We start from the raw sequence: 17467 nt of genomic DNA on the forward strand, positions 1-17467 counted from the left end.
TAATGAAATCTCTAGTTATGAATGCTATGTTCAAAAGAGAGACCCTTGCATTAAACAAGAGTGCATGCGTGTGTGTATGTGTGTGCGTGTGTTTTCTTAAATACTTAAGAAGTTTCACTATCTATTACACTTTGGGCAACAGCATTACCTCCAGGCACTTACTCTTACGACACACGTGTGTGGTAAATAACCTAAGTTAAGCATCATTCACGCCATTATTCAAACGAGACAGAATTACTGCGAGTGCTAAGAAAAAAGGCAAATGTGTGAGAGATGTGGGTAATTGGGTTTCTGCCTGCTGTTTGTCTAAGGAACCGCTTGCCTAGTAAGACCAAATGCTCAGGAGCAGTGTCAGGATAAAAGATTACTCAGAAATGCAGCCTAACTGTGCTTTGTAAACATTACGGAGCCTGGCTAAGGGATTATGTGATGACATTCTATTGACTGAAGCAGTAGACTGATGATCACTGACACATCGCTTTCCCTGATGTCTAGTTTCTACTTATTTCTGTGAGAATTAAGAACCAGAATCTCAAAAGAAATATATGACTTGCAATTCACTGTGAAAATTTCCTGAGGCTGCCCTGTAAACCAGCAGACATTCCATTTTGAAAGAGACTATTGTGAGCTGTGGTCTGAGCGCCCCCTGAAGAGCCTTAGAACTGTCATCACATAGCATATCTCTCCTGCTAAGAACCCTGGCAGCTACCACAACAGGTTGGCAAAAAGCTTTGGCTTTCAGCAGCTACAGAGGTACCTGCCAGACCAGGTACTGACAGTGTCCTAGAGAGAGCAGAATCCACCAGCCCCCACGTGTCCTCCTTAGCACCTCTTTTTCTTGTGGTGCTGGGAGCTGTTGCAGTGTTCACTGGTTAGAGTCCACACTCTCTGAATTGCTTTCCCGTCCTCCCCAGAATCGGTGAGCCAGTGCTGCAGAGGCTCATCTGCAGGGAGGCCATGGTTGGTGGCCTCCACTGCACTGAGGTCTCCATCAGGGGACTGTCTTCTAATGACCCTTGGTTATCTTTTCTTCTCTTTTATTTTGCATTTACTCTCTCCTTTATATATCTTTCCCTCTTTCTTACTTGCTATGTTTTATATATATATATATATATGTTATATATATGTTATATATATGTTATATATATAACATATATGTATGCTATGTAATATATATACATATATGCTGTTATATATACATATATACGTATATATATGTGTATATATACGTATATATGTATATATATTGCTACATAAGAATAGTGCTACAAATCTATCAGCTTAAACCAACACATATTTATGATTTTGCTGTTTCTGTGAGTCAGGCATGGGTTCTGTGCAAGGGCACACTCACAGGGTCTGGCAGGGCTGGATTCTCACATGGAGGCTGGACTGGGGAAGAGTCTACTTCCAGGCTCACTCATATTGTTGGCAGAATTCGTTTCCTTGCAGCTGGAGACCTGAGGGCCTTGGGTTTGAGCTGTTCCTCAGCCAGAGGCTGCCTTTGGGTTCTAGGCGCTGCCTGCAGTTCCCCAAATAGCCGCATGCTTTAGCACTGCCTGCAAGAAAGATTCTCCAGAAAGACAGGTAGCCATGCTGAGTAACTGAATCCTGCATATACAGTAACCTATGCATATCCACCTTTGCTGGATGGTATAGATTAGAAGCAAATCACAGGTCCTATCTACACTTGGAAGGAGGGAGCTATGCAAGGGCATACAGGAGACAGGAATCATGGGGACCTCCTTACAAGGTTGCCAGAGTCACTTTGGCCCCCAGTGATTCATGCCCTTCCCAAATGCAAAATACATTCATCCCTCTCAAGGTCTCCAAGAGCCACATCCCCCAATAGCATCGGCTCAAGGTCCAGAATCTCATCATGTAAGCCAGTTCCAAAGTGTGAATGAGACCGTGTGAAATTTCTCTTGCCTGACTGATCTGAAATCTATAGACCTAGCATCCAGCTTTAATTAAAGTTATTGTTGGCACCCTCCTCCTACACCAAGTGTGCAGTGGTAGGAGAGCCATCCATAACAGCTATCGATGTCCCCACTCTAAAAAGTTGAAAAAGGAAAGGACAGATAGGTCACTGGCCCATAATAGTTCTGAAACCCAGCTAGGAAGATGAAAGGAGTTTCCTGATGAGGTTGCAGAATATGAGCGTAATCTTCCATGGCTCTTGTCTCCAGCCTCTGGGTTCTTGGTTTAGCCATGTGAGTCATCTTTCCCTCTTCATTAGGGTATTACATATTTGCAGCTGAGTTTCATCAGTCTGCTTCCTGATAGTACAATTTTAGGATTTTGGTATCTCCTTCCCTTTTGTATTCTACCTCTTTCAGTCCAAGCTGCAAGATTTTTACTGATAACATTTTATCAAGAACTGGTGGGTCTCCCATGAATTTCCCAGGGGGCTCACATTTCTAGACAAAAGTCCCAAAAGTCTTTTCTGGATAAGCCTTTTTTTTTTTTTTTTTTTTTTACCTGGGATTCCTGCTGTGTGGGCTGAGCAACACAGTTAGTTTCTTAGAGGCCCTCTGGTATGGCCAGCAGGGTTCATGAGGACATCCTGATCACCCGAAAGGCCTTTTGAATACTCTATTTGTACTTTCTAAGGTTTAACATAATTTTTACAGCCATACTTGACTTTTTCTCTCTGCCATCCAGAAAGACTGTTGAAAAATTTCAAAATAATCAAAATCTGGATCCATTTTTTTCAAACATTGCTTCCCCCAATTTATCTCTCTCCTCTTGCATTTTGCTCTACATAGAAGTTTACTATATGCAGTGCTTAGCTATAAGTACTACAGGCTAGAAGGCACCTACATCTTTCCTTGGAAATCTTAGCTATAAAGGTTCATGACTTACAAGTCTTGCTGCTTCTCAAATGACTGCAGGAGATGATTTCTGCAAACACTTGAAAACATAACAAGGATCTCACTACTTTAGGTTTCCAATAACATGCTCCTCACTTCCTTTTGAGTCCTCATCAATAGCATCCTCAATACCCAAATTTTTACTAACAGTTGGTTCTAGACAATTTAGATTTTCTCTCACACTACTCAAAATTCCTTTATCCTCCACCCACTGCCATCCAGAGTCACACTCATATTTTCAGGTTGTTATTCCAGCAAGACCATACTTTCTGGTATCAAATCTGTATTATCTATCACTGGGCTTTCAACTGGAAGATTGATTAGGGAAGGATGCTACTGCCAAACTCTATCAGGTTATTGGTTAGAATTAATTTCTTCTTGTGTGTGGGTTGAGAGCCCCTGCTTCTTTCTGGCGGTTGCCTGGAGACTACCTGCAACTCCTTGCCATGTGGGTCTCCCCAAAATGGTCACATACTTCATGAAAGCCAACAAGGGAGAATGCCTATAGTGTGTGTCTTTTTTTTTTTTTTTCATTCTTTTCCTTAATTATATGCATTGTCCTAACCTCTTTTGTCTTATTCCTCTCCTTTATCACTACTTTCCTATGTGGTGGCATTTCTAATTCCTGAAGTTAAACCAACTCAAATTAATATAGGCAAGTGGGAAATTCTGCTGTGCAGTGAGAATCAGAAGACCCGGCTGAGCTTTAGGGACAAACTATGCCCCTTTTCACCTGCCAGTCCATCTCTCCTGCAGGTCAGCTTTTTCCTATGTTAGGCGCCTTGCCTTTTGTGAGCTTTAAGGTTTTTGTGTTCTTAAAAGATTTATTTATTTACTTGAGAGAAAGAGTGCATGCATAAACAGGGGGAGAGGTAGAGGGTGAGAATCCTTAAGCAGATCCCCTGCTGAGTGAAGAGCCCAACACTTATACCACAGGTCTGGATCCCAGGACCTTGAGATCATGGCCTGCACCAAAATCAAGAGTTGGACACTCAACTGACTGAGCCACCCAGGTGCCCCTGTGAGCTCTGAGTTTTACATCTTCCAATTTTCACTGCCACAAAGACACTTTTTTTCCCTTCACTCTGATTAAAAATTATCTTGAATAGTATTCAGTCAGACATGCCCAGCCTTTGTGGTGAGCATAGCTCAGAGGAAAGAGGCCAGTTCAGGTCTGACCCCACCTTGATTTAAATGCATGTGGCTGCTGGAAGACCATCTAGGGACACGGGAGCCCTTTGCATGGGGGTAGGGGCAGCAGTTCTAACCACAAAGGCTGGGTGCTGAAAGGCAACACCAGCTTGCCCCATGTTTTTTTCTTTTTCTTTTCCTGCCCCTTCTTCTCTTTTTTTCCTCTCGTGTTTTCCTTCTTCAAATACATTATCTTTCTTTTCCTCCTTTCTTTCTCTACAACAGAACACATCTAGACTAACAAAAACAATTAAATCTAATTCTGCTCCTGTAATTCCCCATGTGGCTGCCTGGAAACATACGAATGATTCTGCCTGCTTTAGGAAGTAGTTTCCTTCTGTCCCTCTGTCAGCCCAAGCAGATGACTCACTGCAGCTGACCAAAAGAACCTTCCTATAGCAGTGCTCATATGGGAGGTGGCAGCTGGAGGCACGTGTCCTCCTGGCAGGCATTGGCCTGGAACACAGGGCTGAGAGAAATCAATAAATAACAACCAGATGTTGGCGAGTTTAGAGAGCCATCATTTAATCCTTAATCCGCACTCTCTGCAATAATTAGGGCTTTGTCATTTTCATTAAAAACTCATCAGGACTCCAATTTAAAAGGTTATTATAGCTCTTATGAATTCAAGATGAGACTTATTATTCTGAATACATTGACAGCTTTAAATTTAAGTGGGTTTTCTTATCATGTAGTCCCTATATGTAAGAAAAAGATTCCTTTTCTTAGAACAGGTTGGGAAAATATACTTGAAAATAAAGAAATTACTTTAAATGTATTTAAGTTTTCATATAAAAAAGTGTTCTGTTTAAAGACTTTCTTTAATTTAAAGGAGTTCATTACCACTAAATCAACCTTACAAGAAATGTTAAAAGGAATTCTTTGAATAGAAAGAAAAGGCCAGAACTAAAAGTGAGAAATTATGAAAGGGAAAAAAATTAACAATAAAACATAAAATATAGGTAGTAGACTAATAAAGCCAGTCTACTGGCTACTAATCAGTAGACTATAAAACCAGCATGGAGGTAAAAACACAAAAATAGTAAAATTAATTATATCTACAAAAATCAGCCACGGGATATATATAATAAAAAGATATAAAATATGACCTCATATATATAAAACATAGAAGGGAGAGTAAAAATTTAGTGTTTTTAGGATGTGTTCAAACTTAAGTGGCCATCAACTTACTATAGAATGCTATATACATAAGATGTTACATATAAACCTAATGGTAACTACATATAAAAAATCTACCTATATATATTAGGTGTTACATATAAACCTAATGGCAACTACATATCAAAAATCTATGTAGATCCACATGCAAAAAAGAGAAAGGAATCTGAGCGTAACACTAAAGAAAGTCACTAAGCCATAAGGGAAAAGAGCAAGAAGAGAAGAAAGGAACAGAAAAGAACTATAAAAACAACCAAAAAACAATTTACAAAATAGCAGCAAGTACATACTTATCAACAGTTACTTTAATTGAACTAAATGCCCCAATCGACAGACACAGGGTAACACAAGAGATTAAAAACAACAACAACAACACCCAAGACCAATCTGTTTGTTGCCTACAAGAGATTCATTTTAAACAAGACACATACAGATTGAAAGTGAAGAGGTGGAAAAGCATATATCATGCAAGTGGAAGCGGAAAAAAAAGGTCAGTGTAGCAATACCCATATCAGATAAAATAGACTTTAAAACAAAAACTATAACAAGACACAAAAAAGGCATTAATAGTGATAAAGGGAGCAATTCAACAAGAGGATATAACAATTGTAAATATATATGTACCCAGTGTATGAGCACCTAAATATATAATGTTATATATATATAAATATATAATGTTAATAAAGAGAGAAATCGACAGTAATGCAATAATAGTAGGGGACTTTAACATCCCACTTACATAATAGTTTAAACAGAAAATCCACAAGGCACAAATCCACAATGGCTTTCAATGACACATTAGATCATATGGACCAAATGTTATGTATATATATAGCATTCCATTCAAAAATGGGAGAAAACCCATTCTTTTCAAGTGCACATGGATAGATGGATAGATCTCCAGGATAGATCACATATTACATCACAAAACAAGTCTCAATAAATTTAAGAAGATTGAACTCATATCAAGCATCTTTTCTGACTACAATGGTATGAGACTAGAAATCAATTACAAGAAAAAACCTAGAAAGATGACAAATACATGGAGCTAAACAACATGCTCCTAAACAGTGAATAGGTCAACCAAGAAATCAAAGAGGAAATAAAAACAAATACATGGAAACAAGAAAATGAAAACATAATACTCCAAAATCTTTAGGATGCAGCAAAAGTAGGTCTAAAAGGAAAGATTATAGCAATACAGGCCCACCTCAAGAAACAAGAAAAATCTCAAATAATCTAAACTTACACCTTAATAAACTATGAAAAAAAGCCCAAAAACTAGTAGAAGGGAGGAAATAATAAAGATTAGAACAGACGTAAGTTAAATATAGACTTAAAAAAAAAGAAATGATTGATGAAAACAGGAGCTGTTTTTTTTTGTAAAGATAAACAAAATTGACAGACCTTTAGCAACACTCAACAAGAAAAAAAGAGAGAGGACTGAAATAAATAGAAGTAGAAATGAAGGGGGGAAAATAACAACTGACACCATGGGCATACAAAAAATTATAAAAGAACAGTATGACAAATTATACACCAATGAGTCAAGCAACCTAGAAGAAATGGATAAATTCTTATAAACAAATAATCTTCCAAAACTGGTTCCTAAAGAAATAGAAAGTGTGAACAGACTTGTTACTAGAAATTAAATTTAATTGATAATCAAGACTTTCAACAAACAGAAGTCCAGGACCAGATGAATTCACAGGTGAATTCTACCAAACTTTTAAATAAGAGTTAATACCTATTTTTCCTCACAGTATTCCAAAAGATAAAACAGAAAGGAAAACTTCCAAATTCATTCTATGAGGCTAGCATTACCTTGATACCAAAACCAGACAAAGACAATACGAGAAAGAGAACTACAGACCAGTGTCTTTGATGAACATGGATGTAAAAATTTTCAACAGAATATTAGTGAAACAAATTCAATAATACATTAAAAAATCATTCACCATGATCAAGTAGGATTTATTCCAGGAATGTAAGCATGGTTTAATATTCACAAATCAATAAATGTGATACATCACATTAGTAAGAGAAAGGATAAAAAACATATTCTCATCTCAATAGAGGGCAGAAAAAACATTTGACATAATATAACATCTATTCATGATAAAAACTCTCAACAAGTTGGTGGAGAAGGGACTTACTTCAACCTAATAGAGGCCCTATATAAAACACACACACACACACACACACACACACACACACACACACACACACAACTACCCTTATACCCAATGATGGAAAGCGGAGAACTTTCCCCCTAAGATCAGAAACAAAACGAGGATGTCCACTCTTGCCACTTTTATCCAAGTAGTAGTGGAAGTCATAGCCATAGCAGTTAGATAAGGAAAAGAAATAAAAGACATCCAAATTGGTAAGGAAGAAGCAAATTTGTCACTATTTGTAGATGGCATGATGTTATTAATAGAAAACCCTGGGCAGGGGATCCCTGAGTGGCTCAGTGGTTTAGCACCTGCCTTCAGTCCAGGGTGTGGTCCTGGAGACCTGGGATCGAGTCCCACATCAGGCTCCCTGCATGGAGCCTCCTTCTCCCTCTGCCTATGTCTGTGCCTCTCTCTCTGGGTCTCTCATGAATAAATAAATAAAATCTTAAAAAAAAAGAAAACCCTAAAGACTCCTCTAAAAATCTATTAGAATTGATAAATGAATTCAGTAAAGTTGTAGGATACCAAATTAATATATAGAGATCTATTGCATTTCTATACATGAATAACAAAGTAGCAGAAAGAAATTAAGAAAAGAATCGCATTTATAATTGCATCAAAAATAATAAAATATCTAGGAATAAACTTAACCAAGGAGGTGAAAGACCTGTACTCTGAAAACTATAAAACACTGATAAAAGAAATTGAAAATGACACAAACAAATGGAAAGATATTCTGTGCTCATGGGTTGGAAGAAAAAATATTGCTAAAATGTTCATACTACCCAAAGCAATCTACAGATTCAACGCAATCCTTATCAAAATACCAACAGCATTTTTCACAGAACTAGAACAAATAACTGTACAATTTATCTGGAAGCACAAAGACCCTGAAGAGCCAAAGCAATCTTGAGACAGAAGAACAAAGCTGAGTATCATGATCACAGATTTCAAGATATACTACAAAGCTGTTATAATCTAAACAGTATGGTACAGTGGGAGACAAAGCCTCGGTCCCCCACCCATCCACACACACCTACACTCACACACACGCATGAACTACCGTTCAGGCAGTCAGTGGGCAAGAGGAAGGATGAATCAGTACCACACACCCCTGAAAAGATGAGAAAAATCCACCCAGGCGTAGTCCAGCCAGTTTGGGGCCCCTGACTGCAATGTGAAATCTCCTGCTGCTGCTAGGTTTACAAACAAGCCCATTGTTCTGTGCCTCCTAATATCATTGGTACTGAAGACCTCATTTGGGTGCTTGAGATTTTGGGTCCCAGACCTGGGCCCCTCAGCTTTTGCTCTGAGTTGGGTAGCTTCACTCCCTGGGGGGTGTTGTTTGCCCTCTTGTGTTTTCAGTATTTCTATAGAATTTCTCTAGAGTCAGTCATTCTAGAATGTTCTTCCCTCCATCTCATCTATCAACAGTCTACCTCTCCTCTCCTCTCCTCTCCTCATTTATGTCCAGCATAAATGCCACCTCCTCCATGAAGCCTTCCCTAACCCCTCCCAACCCCCCACCTCTGACAATTATTTCAATGCTTCTGCAATGATGAAGATAAAAAATAGTTGTAGTACTTAGTCTAGTCCAGCACGCATTCATTTACAAATATATTTTGTAGGGTTTTTTTTTTTTTTTTTAGCTCACTCGTTTCCTACCATGTTTTTCAGTCTGTGTAACTTCTGCAGTGCCTTCACCACACTGCCTTACATAATCCAAACCACAATAAAGTTCACATTCAATAAAAAAAAAATAAAAATAAACAGTATGGTACAAAAACAGACACACAGATCAATAGAACAGAATAGAGAGCTCAAAAATAAACCCACACTTACATGGTCAATTAATCTACAACAAAGGAGGCAAGAATATACAATGGAGAAGAGACAGTCTTTTCAACAAATGGTGCTGGGAAAACTGGACAGCTACCTACAAGAACAAACAAACAAACAAACTGGATCACTTTTTTATTCTATACACAAAAACAAAGTTAAAGTGGATTAAAGACCTAAGTGTGACACCTGAATCCATAAAATTCCCAGAAAAAAAACCTAAGCAGTAATTTCTTGATATCAGCCTTCACAACAGTTTTCTAGCTATGTCTCCTGAGGCAAGCAAAACAAAAGCAAATATAAACTATTGGGACTATACCAAACTAAAAAACTTTTGCACAGCCAAGGAAACATCACTAAATTGAAAGGGCAACCTACTGAAAGGCAGAAGAGATTTATTTGTAAATGATATACTTGGTAGGACTTAATATCCAAAATATATAAATAACTTCTACAACTCAACATAAAAAAAAATCTGATTTAAAAATGGGCAGAGGACCTGAATAGACATTTTTCTAAAGAAGATATATAGATGGCCAAGAGACCTGTGAAAAGATGTTCAGCATCACTCATCATCAGGAAAATGCAAGTAAAAACCACAATAAGTTATCACCTCACACCTGTCAGAATGGCTAAAATCAAAACACAAGAGACTGCAAGTGTTGGTGAGGATGTGGGGAAAAAGAAACTGTCTTGCACTGTTGGTGGAAATGCAAACTGGTACAGTCACTGAGAAAAACAGAGTGGAGTTTCCTCAAAAAATTAAAAAGAATTACCTTATGATCCAGTAATTTCACTAATGAGTACTTACCCAAAGTAAACAAAAACATCAATTTGAAAAAATATATGTACTCCTATGTTATTTATAGCATTATTTCCAATAGTTAAGATATAAAAATAACTCAAGTGTCCATTGATAGATGAGTAGATAAAGAAGATAAGATGTGATCTATATATATGATACATATATACACTCAGGCCTAAGATATCACTGGAATGTCATTGAGCCACAAAGAGGAGTGAAAATTCCATTTGTGGCAACATGTGGACCTAGAGGGATTGTGCTAACTGAAAAAAGTCAGAGAAAGCCAAATATGATATGATTTTACTTGTATGTGGAATCTGAAAAATAAAATGAACAAACAAATGAACTCTTAAATACAGAGAAGAAAATTGGGGTTGGGAGGATGGGCTAAATAGGTAAAAGGAATTAAGTTACTTCCAGTTATAAACTTCCAACTATAAAATAAATAAGCCACGGAGATTAAAAGTACAGCATAGGGAATATCGTCAGTAATGTAATAACACCGTATGGTGAGAGATGGTGACCACACTTGCCATGGTGAGCATCTCATAATGTGTATATAAATGTCAAATCATGATATCATACACTTGACACTAATATAACACTTTATGTCAACTATACTTCAATTAAAAAAAAAAAAGGAGATATGCCTGGGTGGCTCAGCTGTTGAGCATCTGCCTTGGGCTCAGGTCGTGATCCTGGGGTGCTGGGACTGAGTCCCGCATCAGACTCCCCGCAGGGAGCCTGCTTCTCCCTCTGCCTGTGTCTCAGCCTCTCTCTCTGTGTGTCTCCATGAATAGATAAATAAAAAAAAAAATTTTTTTTTAAAAAGAGTATTGATTAAATGAAAGTGAGTCATGGATTGTTCTGTGTAGCCTCAGGAACCCCATGGAATCACACGTGACTTCCCCAGTCCCACTTTGAGTCGCAGGGACTCAGAGCCTTTGGGAACTATACCAGTGGCCTGACAACTTCTCCCCCACCTTTCTCCCTGTCACCAGCTGAAAAAAAAAACCTCTCTTTTCTCCAGTGGAAAGACATCTTCTGAACTGTGAACATTTCTCCTCCGGGTATCGGGGCCTTTCAGTTTGTTTTTTCAGACACACCTGTCTGGTGCTTCCGAGGCCCCAGCAGAGGCAGAACCAGTTCTGGAATCCCTGATGATTCCATTCTGAGGCTCCATCCACAACCAGGCTTCTCAGCAAGTCTATGGTCTTAGGAAGAAGCTGACCCCAGAAGCTGGCCATGTGTGTCTGCCTTGGGGCCAAGAGCTCTCAGATTCTAATGTCAGCTTTCATCTAAAACATTTCTTAGTGAACATCCTACATGAAAGTAGGCGATGCTTGAGTTTCTGAGAGTAGGCTCCCCGAAGGATAGTTTTCTTTCTCAGATAGAAATGCTATGTGGGCATCTACAGAAAATGCCCCTGTGGGCACTCAATCCATTTTCCTTGATTTGATTACGTTATTTTTTAATCTTTACCGAGTGTTTTATTTAAGTTAATCTCTTAGCAGCTTGCATTTATAGATGGATTTTTTTAAAGAATAATTTGATTTGGGACCAATATTTGTGATTTCTCAATGATACTTGAGAATGAACAGTTTTTGGACTAAATTAGTGCCTGGGCTGGGATTTTAGAGTCATAGAGAACTGGCTTTGAAAATAAGTCATAAACTGTGGATTTGGGCAATTAAGCTTTTGCAAACTGAATTTTTGCTTGGATTAAATGAGAAAATCCATTTATGTCACTATGCTCGGTGCTTGGCACACAGGAGTTTCCAGCGCTGTTGTTGCTGCTGTTCCTCTTTTAATCATATTATTCATATTATTAATTATAATTATTATTGTTATTTGTCCCCTTCATTGTTCACACTCTTGGGCTATTGAAACATAGGCATATTTTCTTTTTCTTTTCTTTTTTTTTTTTTTAAAGATTTTATTTATTTATTCATGAAAGACAGAGAGAGACAGAGACACAGGCAGAGGGAAAAGCAGGATCCTCACAGGGAGCCCAATGTGAGATTCAATCCCAGGACCCTGTAATCATGACCTGAGCCAAAGGCAGATGCTCAAACACTGAGTCACCCAAGCATCTCGGCATATTTTCTTATTAAGCAGTCAGTCTATATTACCTCCATTCAGTGTTGCTTGTATATATAAAACTCCATAAAATAAACAAATAAATATATATATACATATGTACTGAAGCTAATGCAATAAAAGTAGTTCATTTTGCCTCATTTTCTCCAAATCTTTTAGTTTTGAAAAAGCAAATTAAAAAGTTTATAGAGAAAAAAATCAAAGTAAATGTGAGGTTGTGTTTGACACCCTCCAATGAATACATGCACATCTAAAGATCTGATGTGATTTGCAATGACATAGATGGAACTAGAGGGTATTATGCTGAGCAAAATAAGTCAGTCAGAGAAAGACAATAATCATCCTTTTAATATTTCAAACATTTCTCCTAGGTCTCTATTCTTACCTTCCTAGGTTACCAAGCACATTCAGCAGAAAATGGAAGAAAGCAAGAAGTATAAATATTAGAAATAAAATAAAATTATCCTTGTTTGCTTTTTGAAAACAAGACAACATTCTGAAAAACAGTAAATAGAACATTCAGTGAAGTCTCTCCTGAAAGTAATTTCAAAAACCAATGATTTTTCTTACATACATAAACTAAGGAGAAATCAACCCCAATTTTAATGGAATCTGAAATAAAAAATTAACAAGAAATGTTCCAAGATCTCTATAAATAAATATTGAGAACACCATTGAAGGGTGTGATAGAAGACAGAAATAAATCCCTGAGACTATAAAGACGTTAGTCCTTCCTAAATTAACTGCCAAGTAACATAAGAAAATTCCATTTTTTTGTATAATTCTATTTTTCACTTCATAATATTACATGCAGGAATAGTTAAGGCAATTAGTAAAAAGAATAATAATAAGCATTAGTTCTACAAGTGTAAGGAAATACATTACAAAGCTTGACTCTAGCTCTTAGAGACTAGCATATTAATACAGGTATTAATGAAGAAACATAATAGGGTCCAATAAGAAATACATGTACAGATTTATAATCAAACATAGTAAATTTAGCAAATTTGAATTTAGCAAATGAATGTGGCAATTCAATTCAGCGAGAAAAACTGAATTATTCCATAAATGATACTGGCACAAATAAGCCATCTAGAAGTACATATGTCATATTAGGTCCATTCTTCACACCTTACATTAAAATAGATATATGATGGAATGAAGATTTAAACTAAAACAGACCCAGAGAAAGGACAAGATAAAATCAGGGGTGAATGTTTATGCATATAATGTGCAAGTGGACATGGATGTCTAAGTAAGACCCAATTGCTTCTTGGCCTTTTGGCTATGATCAAGCATCTAAGCAAGACCCAAACCCAGGTGCCACAGAAGAAAAGACTGTTAAATTAGATCATTTGAAAGAAGCTGAATGAAAAAAAAAAAGGTCTCAGAATTCTCCAAACATGAATAGGAACAAATTTTTAGTATATGCAACAAAGAACTAATCTCTTATATTTATAAAACCCTCTTACAAACCAACAGATAAAGACCAAAACTTCACATAAAATCAGGCAAGAAATATAATAGGCACTTTATGAAAAGAAACTAAAATGATTTATGAACATAGGAGAAATGCTCAACTTCACTTATATTTGAAGAAATGAATATTATAACATTTATGTGATCCTACTGAACCTGATTTGAGCAACTCAAGGCATTCCTAATAATGCTTTCACTCAGGATAGTACTTTCCAAATTGTGGCAGAATCTAAACCCCCTTTTCTTTGATTCTCTAGTTATGTATTTACTGTGTCTTAGTATAAAATGTAGACAGCACATCAGATCTATATCACAGCGTAAAACTAAGTTTAAAAACAGAATAAATTTAAAGACGAATATTTTTTAAGAGATTTTATTCATTTATTCATGAGAGACACAGGGAGAGGCAGAGGGAGAAGCAGGCTCCCTGTGTGTAGCCCGATGTGGGACTCGATCCCAGGACCCTGGGATCATGCCCTGAGCCAAAGGCTCAACCACTGAGCCACCCAGGCACCCCTAAAGATGAATATTAACCCAGTAAGAAGAATTCACCTGAGCTGAGGGCTTAGTAAGCACAGAACACTACCTCGGGTGCTTTATATGTATTTATCCAACACAGCCTCTCATTCAGAGAGAGGGTAAACTGAGGTATATGTTCATGGCCCCCACATTACAGCATTAGCTGTGATGTCATAGACCAGGAACCCAGGTAGTCCGGCTGCTGGGCCCACACAAACCGGCTCACCATACTCTACGGGATTCAGATCGGAGAAGTTTTGCAGGGAAAACTCAAAGGTGGCAGGAAGGAACCTCTTCCAGAGGGTGTGAAAAGCAATGGCACAAATCCCTGGAGGGCGATTTCCGTAAAATTAAAGTGTCTAAAACACCTGCTATTTAGAGTTCTGAAGATGGGAGTCCAAAAGAAGCAGTGTCTTAAGGGCCCTCAAAATACTGTCTACACCAAGTAGAAATTCCACCACTGGGGATGAATCCCACAGGGACCCTGAGGTTCATTGAAAGTGCCTGTGGGAACAGTGCTCATGTCATTATGGTCATGATTGGTTCCCTGCCAGTAGATGAGCACATAAGTAAATTATGATACCTCCATTTTATGGAATAATGCAGTATTACACAGAACGCATTTAAGAGACAGTCTTTTTAAAAAGCAAGATAATGACAATATGCACATTGTGCTCCCCTTTGGAATTCCTGGGACGAATGCACATGTATGTGAGTGAAATATTTCTGGATGGATATACAAGAAATCATTAATAGCCTTTTCCCCCTCTGGGTAAGGGGCTAAGGCCTAAAATTATTAAATGAATGCAATTTTTAAACCACACATATGAATTACTTTTCAGTTAAGTTCTAGGTTTGGCAAGAATTGGGGGAAAAATACTACATGGTGCTTTGTTTGGTTCCTCCGTCCACTGAAAGACCCTCAAGATTTGTAAGGAGAACCAGTCAGCCGTGGATGCTGTGTGAGCCTGCATCTTCTTGCTTGGAGGGCCAAGGATGCAAGGCCCAGCTGAGTTTTATCCAGGCCGGGTATGTTTGCAGCTGCCATCCCGAGAGACAAGGTACTGCCTCCCTCCTAGAAGAAGAGCATATTTGCTTTTGCTCATTGTAAGAGCTACAAATCCCCAACATTCGGTGCTTGTCCTTCTCCAGTAATGCAGCCTAGTCCATGCACCAACATCCATTTTGGACCCTTGGTCTTGCCCCATGGAAATGATGGGGCTCCTGGGGAACCTGCACAAACCAAAACAAAGTTCTGGTAATGCTTTTGACGTAAGAAAGTTATTTGTCTCTGATCCAGGAGCCTCACATCTTGGAGCAGCATCCATAGACAATAGCAAGGTAGCTTGGTAAACTGTGAGTAGGACAAAATCTTCCATTGTTCACACATCCTGAAGCATTCCTGACAAGATGGAGTCCAGTTGGTAAACTCAGCACTAATGAACATGGGCCAGTGTCCTGAGATAAGGAGTGACTGGTCTCTCTCTAAGAGTGTAGAGAGTAGGGGGTAGTGGGCGAGACATCACTGAACTTCAATTGAAGATAAGACTTCGGTGGGGTTTCAAGGTGGAGCAAGTTGGGAGTCGGAGGACAGGGTAAGAGGACAGGGCAGGGCTGCTAGAGCAGAATGGATGGGGCATGATCCAGTTCTTCAATTATATTAAAGTAGATAATAGACACCTTCTACAGGTTATACGTCATTCTAACTTTGTAGCACTTAGAAATATTAAGCCCAGTGTAATAGGTGGCATCAAATTGTATTTTCAGTGTTCAATGTCTTGGTAATATAAGAGTGAATCACCATCTTCTTCTGTTTCTTTAATCATTTCTCACACTTGTCTTGTCCTGAGTCTGATCATTTCATATGTGTGGTGGCAAGAGTCACAGGCTAAGGCACAACCGGACCTTGTTCCCAAGTTGATTCCTAAAAAGTCAAGTGACCACGAGTAGAGTAGTTCGAGTAGGGTAGTTCACCTCTGTGAACTTCCTTTTTTTTCCCCTTGATTATAAAAGAAGTGGGATCCAAGGTTGTTTGTAGGTTGAACCATATGAGATCACTGAGAGCCAAACAACTTGATGTGTACAGTGGCAATTTCCTATGGTTCACCATATTCCGCTTTGGTGATCCCTAATTCCCTAACGTGTAGTAAGATTCATTTACTTGTTTTTTTTTTTAATTTCACATATTAAGATCTTTTCCTTCTGCTAATATGACATGAGAATAAGAATAAAATAATAGTGAAAGCATAAGACTACTGCTAACCACCTTGAAGGAGGGAAAAAAAAAGAAGCTTGCACAGAGGGTGAAGACCTCCTTAGTGGGTCCCCTATAGTCAGTAATGCACAGAGATAATGCTTGTGCAGAAATCTCCTGGCTACTATGGATCGAGCTAGATTTTGTAAAAGGATTCCAGAGTCAGGACGGTGGCCCAGAAGTAGCTGTGATCCTTAAAGAAGAACAATAGGGTGAAACTACCAGAACAAAACCTCAGGTTCATAAAACAGAAATTTGATCTGCACTGTGCAAATGCAAATTTCATTTGGGTTTGAACCTCTGTCTTCCCTATTCTGTTCTTGAATATCCTTAGTAATCATTCAAACTGCCTGGCTTGTCTTCCTTTCAGCACTTCAAACTCAATATCATTTTTTTAAAGAGAAAAAAAAAGTCCTGAGCAGTGGGAAGAGATCCTCAAGGAGCTTTTGTGCTACTTTCCAGCAATATTATGATTACTAACTTTCCTACAGAAGTAAAATTTAAATACAGGAAAAGGCTCATACAAGCAAATGTGAGGAGAGAGGCAAAAAAAAAAAAAAAAAAAGCCTAAAACCCCTCCAAACTCAATTGAAAATCACTATGGCAACATTTCTTCTATCCTTACATCCCATAATAATAATAATTATTATTATTATAATTATAATTATATATAATATGATATAATAATATATATTATATATATTATATATTATTATTATAAGCAAAATGATCAATGAATTACATGGTCAATAGCTTTCCTGTCCTTAAGTTTATTTAACTTAAGGAAGCTTATAGAACATCCAGACATTCTTGACAAACCTGTTAATGGCACCAGGACACCTCTGCACTAAAAGGAGTTGACTTCTTATAGTTAAATCTTTGAACACACACACATCAAATTTCTCTACAGCTACTTTAGGATGTGTGGTTATTATTGTTAGATTCGAGTATTCAGAAATTATTTTCTGTTTGAGCTAAATTCTCCATGTAAACTATGATCCAAATGTTTTAAGAAAATTTTCACCCAAAGGGAATTCCACTGATGGGAGGT

The sequence above is a fragment of the Canis lupus genome, chromosome 1 (genome assembly GCF_011100685.1).
Source record: "Canis lupus familiaris isolate Mischka breed German Shepherd chromosome 1, alternate assembly UU_Cfam_GSD_1.0, whole genome shotgun sequence".
In the NCBI taxonomy this organism is placed as follows: domain Eukaryota; kingdom Metazoa; phylum Chordata; class Mammalia; order Carnivora; family Canidae; genus Canis; species Canis lupus.